The following is a 9,532-nucleotide window of genomic DNA, read 5'->3' as shown; positions in this document are numbered from 1 at the left end:
CCATGCCTAGCTTAAATTTACTTATGAAGAATAAAGTGGTTGTGCATATAAAATGGTTTCACGTGACCCTGGCAAAATACATTCTAAATTTAATTTTGTGCCCTGAATGTTTTTTTTTATAGTGTCAACAAGGCATTTCATGTTTTTGAATCTATTTTATATATGCATTAGCCCAAACTTGATTTAGCCAATACGTCATTTTAGTAAATACCCCAATGGTTTTCATGCCAAGATCGACAAAGTATATGCAGAGGCTTCATTTAGCATAGTGTGACATTTTATATATTATTGGAGTCTGGGTCTCATTTATACAAATTTATAAAAATATATCGGTGTGTAAAACATTACTGGCCGTCCTGCTCTGTGGTTCAGATCTATTTCTATATAGAAGAGAATTTTGGGGGTTTGTCTACAAAAACAATAGAAGGCATAGCAATTACTAAGTGCCTAATACTGGAATTCATATTTCCTCCATTTTCAATTATCATATTACTTCAGCAAATAATGTGGCAGATTTTAGAAAAAAGCACAAAAACTCTGCTAAGGATTTTTTTTTAAATATCATCAATAATGCATAGGCATGTTATTCACTCCAGAAGGAATTTTTTTATGTGAATTAAGAGTTACAATTAAAAAAAAATGAACATGCAAATGTGGTTACATTTAATTTAGCTTCATTCTGAAGCATTTGAGAAAGAGACATTTAGAAAACAAGTCTCCGACAAAAGAAATGTAAGCTATTAAGTAGTTTTCTGGAAATGGCCACTGAAAAGAACTATTCTGGTGATTCCTAAAAAATTAAAATATTTAATTATTATGCATACTTTATGTTGAACGTCGTGAACAATTGTTAAATGATGGCTGATACTTGCACAGTAAAACTGTCTGTGTACATAAAACGGCCGATGCGGAAACCTTGCACCCCTGAACGATATTTTTGGTTTAAAAAGAACACTGAGGTGGTATATAGCAAGCGATCCTAAGAGATGTCTTGCATATTCTACAATTCTTCCAAATGTTATGTACAAAAATACAAGATGGGGCGGTCTCTCTTTCATTGTGTACCTAATTTCCATGTGCGGAATACATACAAATTCAAAGGCATCACATTTTGATTGCACATTTAAACTTTCTTATCTTTACAATGTGGCCATTTTTGTGCAAAAGGATTCAGGAAAGATTTAATGATTTACATCATCAATGTTTATGAAGTGTGGTCTATGCAGAGGGGCTCAGGAGAGCTGCAGCCTTGGGGTAGACATGTGAAATACTCACATCTTGGTTGTCACCAGGTCCATTTCACAAGCTATATTCCTGACTACCTCCATCTGCCTGATTAAAAAGTAACTTTTCTTTGTAAACCTCTTGAGGTTGCAGCCACATCAGTCCTCTCTTCATAACAGCGGGATCCGTCAATGAAAAAATACAATGTTGAAATTTCAATGTGTGCCAGAAGAACACCTCAACATCCGAGTCACATAAACCGCACAAGATTCCATCATCTTCAAGGCTTTGAAATTACAAAGTGACTATGCTCACAGTGCCCATTCTTTCAGAATTTTTTTTTTCTATCGACTAGTTCCTGCTATCGTATCAGAAAGGGGAAATACTTGACATGATATAAAACTCTCAACAAGTGTATGTCAGATTGAAACATCTGATGGATTCACACATGGCACAGGTGCTAGAAAAATGAGCCTTATATATGCATTATGGTGGGTTATCCAGAACCCATAATTCTCAAAATTAAATTAGTCTATAGCAGCAAGGACCACTTCAAGCAAGTGGCCATTGTGGGCTTTCATTAGAATTCTATGGTTAGGTGAGGTGTTCTATGTTTTTCGACTATTCCAATTGTAGTCTGTACTTTTCTGTTCTAACGATCTGTCCATGGGGGATTTGGAATCATGAGGGGACCTTTGTATTGGTGGAGAACGAGGATCTGAGAGAGAAGAGGACTGCTGGGAAGAACTTTTATAGTCCCCAGGTTTCTCTGGATGGAATGAACGGTAATGATCTGAAGGTCCTTGTCCATGATATCCCATTGGTGGCCGGTGATCAGACCCCATTCTCCTAAAATCCTGTTGATGGTAACCTTGAGGACGAAATTCATCTGATCTCCTCCTCTTGTTGTCATGATGATGCCTACAAAAAGATAGAAACTTCATAAGTCTGCTGAAGCATTTGTTTGAAAGCCCACAATGAAAATAAATGGATAATAACCATACTCACTTTCAGTAAATTGTAAAGCCTTCAAAAATCAACAAAAACATTCCTTATACTGTGTGTCTTAGAAACCTAATGAGGCACTTTCCCGCCCCAGGAACTGCTTAGTGCTATACTATACTAAACTATAGAAATTTGGGACTTTTTAGGCAGACAAAATTCAATACAATCAATATAAAAACACAATATACCTGCAGCATTTCATCCCCCAATTGACAGAATCTCTTTATGACCACCACAAATGATGTTACCTACATACAGCTCATTGGGCTTTCCACTTATTACTCACCTGCATTATTAAAAGGCCTCTTATTAGGACTAACATAGTTTTCACGTTGGTGCCCATGCATTTGTGGCGGATGTGTTGGCATATTATGAGGCTTTTGCTGGGATCCATGTTGAAGTGAGTCACGGCTGGACCCAGACGGCTCTGGTCGGAAAGGCTTCTTGCTAGGAGGGCCATCCTTCTTCCTATGTTCCTAACATAATGAAAAGAATATTACAATGAACTGAAAAGTCATCCCAATCATACTAACACCACCAAATGAAACATACAGCAGGAAATATGGCCATGGCAATGTTTTCTTTTTTATGCAGGTGTTTTCTTCATTAAGAAGAGATTTGCATCCCCAAAATAACAATAAGGGGAAAAATAATTTGGCTAAATGACATATGTAATCACACAGGGAGCCCGATGTCTGAACAGGCCCTATCGGCAATAACCAGCTTATTTATGTGGCAGGTGGAGGTCACATTAAATTGCTAATTAATGCAACAGGACAAAACCTGCCACATGAGACCTACACTGGGAATTGAACTAGACTTTATGGTTATCATGTCAAAGGCCAATTCAGTTGTGCCACAGCAAGGAATGGATATAACCACAATCATAAGGTTATTGTATTAAAGGTGGACATATATGTGGGTGAACTTTCAAATTTAAATATCATATACTCTAACCCCTTTAAAGAAGATGTGCAGTATGTGTTAAAAAATTAAGAACACATTAAGCAAAAAAATTTACAAAATGCTGCAATTCGAGCATCAAGAATTTTGTCGAAGAAGTAATAATTTTAGGAAATGAATCACTTACTATAAAACCTATGACATGGAAACAGTCTAGCTGGTAATCTGATTTAAAATTGACAAATATATATCTCTACCATACTAACACCACCAAATGGACAAATGAAATACACAGTAGGAAATTTGGCTACTAGCGATATATCTATCATATGCAAGTGTACAGGAAATAATTTGGCTAAATGATATATGTATGGAGTCATCGCACAGGGAGCCCGATGTCTGAACAGGCCCTGTCGGCAGAAACCAGTTTATTTATGTGGCAGGTGGAGGTCACATTAAATTGCTAATTAATGGGACACCAGGGAGCCCGATGTCTGAACAGGCCCTGTCGGCAGAAACCAGTTTATTTATGTGGCAGGTGGAGGTCACATTAAATTGCTAATTAATGGGACACGACAAAGCCTGCCACAAGAGACCTACACGGGGAATCGAACTCTAGACTTTATAGTTACCATGCCAAAGGCCAAACCAGATGAGCCACAGTAAGCACTGGATGTCACTTCAATCATTGTGTCATGGTATTAATGGTGAACATATACAGGGGAATTAAATATCACATACTATAACCCACTAGTGAAGATGTGCAACCTAAAAGTTTTGCACTTTCCAAAAGGGTGAATTTTTTCATTTCAGCTTTGGAAATTAAACACTTATTTTGACTATGAAGGTATGAAAAGTAGTGCTTTTTTACCTCTTTTTTACCTCTTTGCTAAAATGGCTTTAGTTACTCGTATTCGTGTCTACCAACCAATAGGACTTAGCACAAGGACTTAGGACTTAGCACACATATATATATATATATATACACACATACATACATACATACATACATACACACACACACACACACACACACACACACACACACATATATATGTATGTATGTATGTATGTATGAGCTGTTCCATCTACCAAAATATAATTATTGTGTTATAAGATTTACACAGTTGAGGGATAACACCCATACCACCATTTATTTTTCAGTTGTAGACTGTAGAAAGAATACAACAGTGTCCTCTATTTACCTCCATTTGCTTACTGAACAATAAAAGAACAATGCGATGACCTGATCTGATGCTGATCAGGTTTCCTGTTAACACGTTTGCATTCAAAATACCTGACTGTTTTCTGCTCCGCACTTTTCACACTGCAGGTGTTACTGTTCACACATTATGATCTGCTCACACATTATGACCCTTGAAAGTTCATTGAGTTTCTGCATGAACATGTTTTTCTCATGTGTTACATTTAAAGTTACATTTGTAAGAATAATGGTAAGTCTCAAGCAGAAATAAAAAGCCACATACCTTTACCTCTTCCTGAGATCTCTTTTTATCTGCCATTTTGTACAACCTGTGCAATTTCCTGGCATCAAACTCAGTGAACTTGGAGACAAATATCCAGAGGTTTCTACATAAAAACAGGGAGCCCGATGTCTGAACAGGCCCTGTCGGCAGAAACCAGTTTATTTATGTGGCAGGTGGAGGTCACATTAAATTGCTAATTAATGGGACACAACAAAGCCTGCCACAAGAGACCTACACGGGGAATCGAACTCTAGACCTTATAGTTACCATGTCAAAGGCCAAACCAGATGAGCCACAGTAAGCACTGGATGTAACCTGAATCATTGTGTCATGGCATTGGGGAATTAAATATCACATACTATAACCCACTAGTGAAGATGTGCAACCTTAAAGTTTTACACTTTACAAAAGGGTGAATTTTTTCATTTCAGCTTTGGAAATTAAACACTTACTTTGACTATGAAACAATTTAGCTGTTAATCAGATTTATTATGGAATGTTAAACAGAAGTTGTTGAATCTGCTGAAATCATTTGCTAGTAACCAATTTGGGCTACCCAAAAGTGGAACTAAAGTTCCATTTAAAAAATTTGGCATCAGGCAGGTCCTTATAGCAGGAAGGGACAGGTGATGACCCTTCTGCAATGAGAATTCCTACCTGCCTGATCACCACACATCTGTCAAAATTTGCATGCCCAGGCAATTCCTGACTTCCCCTGTGGGTGCAGAGACTGAATGAATTCCCACACACCTGCACAGGAAAAACATCCCAACCCAATTAATCAAGACGGCTGAAGATCAGAATGTGGGAGAGTAGAAGGGAGAATACGACAACGACTGAGCAGGAACAAGTGAGTATACCAAAGTGGTTTCGTTACTTCTTTGAAGTATACATCTTTGAAGTATACATATTTTCTACTTTTCTTTTTTTTTTATGAGCTCCAAGAAACAGGTAAAAATGCTGATATATATATATATATATATATATATATATATATATATATATATATATATATATATACATACACACATATATATATATGTATGTATGAGCTGTTCCATCTACCAAAATATAATTATTGTGTTATAAGATTTACACAGTTGAGGGATAACACCCATACCACCATTTCTTTTTCAGTTGTAGACTGTAGAAAGAATACAACAGTGTCCTCTATTTACCTCCATTTGCTTACTGAACAATAAAAGAACAATGAGATGACCTGATCTGATGCTGATCAGGTTTCCTGTCAACACGTTTGCATTCAAAATACCTGACTGTTTTCTGCTCAGCACTTTTCACACTCCAGGTGTTACTGTTCACACATTATGATCTGCTCACACATTATGACCCTTGAAAGTTCATTGAGTTTCTGCATGAACATGTTTTTCTCATTTGTTACATTTAAAGTTACATTTGTAAGAATAATGATAAGTCTCAAGCAGAAATAAAAAGCCACATACCTTTACCTCTTCCTGAGACCTCTTTTTATCTGCCATTTTGTACAACCTGTGCAATTTCCTGGCATCAAACTCAGTGAACTTGGAGACAAATATCCAGAGGTTTCTACATAAAAAAGTAAGCTTGGGTTTGTGTTAGGATGGGTGGCGGAAACATTGATTCCCGGGTGGCACCAACCACCAACTCATTTAGTAAGTCTTTGTGGGCAGCCTGCATGCTGTAGTCAACGTCCACATTCATTCCTTATGGGCGGCAATGAGCAATGAGGTAGCTCACCACAACCTTACCAACCACCCTAACAAGCCCTGAAGTTTATAATATAAAGGAATGTTTTTACATATACAATTAGGGGGTATAAGAAATTAACACACATCATGGGGTATTTGGTACCTTATCAGCCAACTGTATCTCTGGGTCATTTTTGATGAGCTCCCAGTTTCCATAACCATGTTCAACAATTCCCAGGAGTAATCGAGAATCTTCCTCTACAGTCCAATCAGCATCAAAATGAGCAGCCTTGACCCGACTTGACAATCTGAATCTGACAGAAGAAGACGAATTATTGCATTAATGCATTTGTATGAAGCAATAGATATCTAAGATTAGATATTTATTGTAGGTTTGTTTAAGAAGGGTGTATATAAGGTTGCTCTTCTATACCTGGTAAAATAATGCGCTGTACTAAGTAACACCCATAGTCTAACCTGAATACGTTACCATTATAACAAACAATATGGAGGAAGCGGTGTTGACTTTCATACCTGAAGGCATTTTTTCCTCCTTCAAACCAGTTCCTCTTTACTACTAGAGTTCTAGTGTGCATAAATGCTGTCAGCAAACCATTTAGTACATCAAAGACCCATAAATTAAACATGCATGTACCATCATTAATTCAAATTATTATCTTGCAAAACCCCTTGTGTAGACATCCAAAAGCCCTAAAAACTGCTGGTGGGTGGCACTATCTTCGATGCAATGTCTGCAGCCCAGCAGACATAAGTGCCACTCTATAGCAAGGTGGATGGAGTATGCATGTATGGAATGCAAGGGAATTGACTCCTGGAGTGGTCATATATTCTATTAAGTATTAAAGCACATTGTGTGGAAAAAAACATTATGCTAATGAAATACACAGCAAGTAAGCTGTGTTTTAAGTTGGCAACAAGGTCTACTATAAGCGATACTGTAAAAGTATACAGTATATAATTAGGCATGGAAGTTTCACTTATAGAGCCCTTGCCATTCACACACCCTAAGGGCAAAACGCTGTGAGATGTACAAAAACAGTGTAATATACAGGAATGTAAATTGCCTTTAAAAAAAAAAGATAAACAGAGGAGAGCAAAAACACAGTCACTTACTTTTTCTTTTCTTCTGCATCTTTAGGAACGGCTTTGCTAAGAATCTCAAAATCTTCCTCATGTTGAATTATTGCTTTCACATTTACTTGGACACCAGAAATTTTGATAGTTGGACCTCTTCTCTTGCCAGGACCTTTACCTGAGATATAAAAAAGAGAAGTATGTGATTTTCTAGTAAAATGGCTGTACTTCTGGTTATCAATACACAAAGATGGTCATATACTACATTTTAAACTTATGAAAGGTTACCATATCTTAAGAGCTTAAAGATGGGATTAACATTTCCAGGAACTTTAGTAAGCTTGGGTTTGTGTTAGGATGGGTGGCGGAAACATTGATTCCCGGGTGGCACCAACCACCAACTCATTTAGTAAGTCTTTGTGGGCAGCCAGCATGCTGTAGTCAACTTCAACTTCCACATTCATTCCTTATGGGCGGCAATGAGCAATGAGGTAGCTCACCACAACCTTACCAACCATCCTAAGAAGCCCTGAAGTTTATAAGATAAAGGAATGTTTTTACATATACAGTTAGGGGGTATAAGAAATTAACACACATCTAGGGGTATTTGGTACCTTATCAGCCAACTGTATCTCTGGGTCATTTTTAATGAGCTCCCAGTTTCCATAACCATGTTCAACAATTCCCAGGAGTAATCGAGAATCTTCCTCTACAGTCCAATCAACATCAAAATGAGCAGCCTTGACCCGACTTGACAATCTGAACCTGACAGAAGAAGAAGAAATATTTCATTAATGCATTTGTATGAAGCAATAGATATCTAAGATTAGATATTTATTGTAGGGTTTGTTTAAGAAGGGTGTATATAAGGTTGCTCTTCTATACCTGGTAAAATAATGCGCTGTACTAAGGAACACCCATAGTCTAACCTGAATACGTTACCATTATAACAAACAATATGGAGGAAGCGGTGTTGACTTTCATACCTGAAGGCATTTTTTTCCTCCTTCAAACCAGTTCCTCTTTACTACTAGAGTTCTAGTGTGCATAAATGCTGTCAGCAAACCATTTAGTATATCAAAGACCCATAAGATTAAACATGCATGTACCATCATTAATTCAAATTATTATCTTGCAAAACCCCTTGTGTAGACATCCAAACGCCCTAAAAACTGCTGGTGGGTGGCACTATCTTTGATGCAATGTCTGCAGCCCAGCAGACATAAGTGCCACTCTATAGCAAGGAACTCCAATCCTTGAGTGCTACAAATGTTTGGTATTTCTCTAACAGACAGCAGTAAATTAGGCAGCACATGGTTTTTTAAAGCGTCAGAAAACGCCTCTTTTTTGATAATCTGGGCCTGTAAATAGTGCTCCAGGACTGCTAGGGTTGGACACCCCTCAGTGTTCAACCCAGAACTTTTCTAAAACTGGGTGGGAAGAAATTAAAGGCAATTGTAGCCCGTTTTTTCAGTAACCACCCAAAACCAGCTAATGGGTTGGGGGGGTATGGAGTATGCATGTATGGAATTGACTCGTGGAGTGGTCATATATTCTATTAGGTATTAAAGCACATTGTGTGGAATAAAACATTATGCTAATGAAATACACAGCAAGTAAGCTGTGTTTTAAGTTGGCAACAAGGTCCACTATAACGATACTGTAAAAGTATACAGTATATAATTAGGCATGGAAGTTTCACTTATAGAGCCCTTGCCATACACACACCCTAAGGGCAAAAAGCTGTGAGATGTACAAAAACAGTGTAATATACAGGAATGTGATCTGCCTTTAAAAACAAAAAGATAAACAGAAGAGAGCAAAAACACAGTCACTTACTTTTTCTTTTCTTCTGCATCTTTAGGAACAGCTTTGCTAAGAATCTCAAAGTCTTCCTCATGTTGAATAATTGCTTTCACATTTACTTGGACACCAGAAATTTTGATAGTTGGACCTCTTCTCTTGCCAGGACCTTTACCTGAGATATAAAAAAGAGCAGTAGTGATTTTCTAGTAAAATGGCTGTACTTCTGGTTATAAATACACAAAGATGGTCATATACTACATTTTAAACTTATGAAAGGTTACCATATCTTAAGAGCTTAAAGATGGGATTAACATTTCCAGGAACTTT

At 37.3% G+C, this 9,532-nt stretch overlaps 3 non-coding genes across 3 annotated transcripts; all 3 read right to left on the bottom strand.

Moving 5' to 3' along the window:
- Window positions 1–2,895: 2,895 nt before the first annotated feature.
- On the bottom strand, window positions 2,896–3,019 carry LOC140321109 (small Cajal body-specific RNA 14). Its single transcript, XR_011918826.1, has one exon.
- Window positions 3,020–3,497: 478 nt separating this feature from the next.
- On the bottom strand, window positions 3,498–3,586 carry LOC140321108 (small Cajal body-specific RNA 14). Its single transcript, XR_011918825.1, has one exon.
- Window positions 3,587–4,707: 1,121 nt separating this feature from the next.
- Window positions 4,708–4,843, bottom strand: LOC140321110 (small Cajal body-specific RNA 14). Its single transcript, XR_011918827.1, has one exon.
- Window positions 4,844–9,532: the final 4,689 nt, after the last annotated feature.

This window comes from Pyxicephalus adspersus, unplaced genomic scaffold (assembly GCF_032062135.1).
Source record: "Pyxicephalus adspersus unplaced genomic scaffold, UCB_Pads_2.0 Sca739, whole genome shotgun sequence".
In the NCBI taxonomy this organism is placed as follows: Eukaryota; Metazoa; Chordata; class Amphibia; order Anura; family Pyxicephalidae; genus Pyxicephalus; species Pyxicephalus adspersus.
The sequence above is the reverse complement of the archived record's forward strand: the minus strand, read 5'-3'. Positions and strand labels throughout refer to the sequence as shown.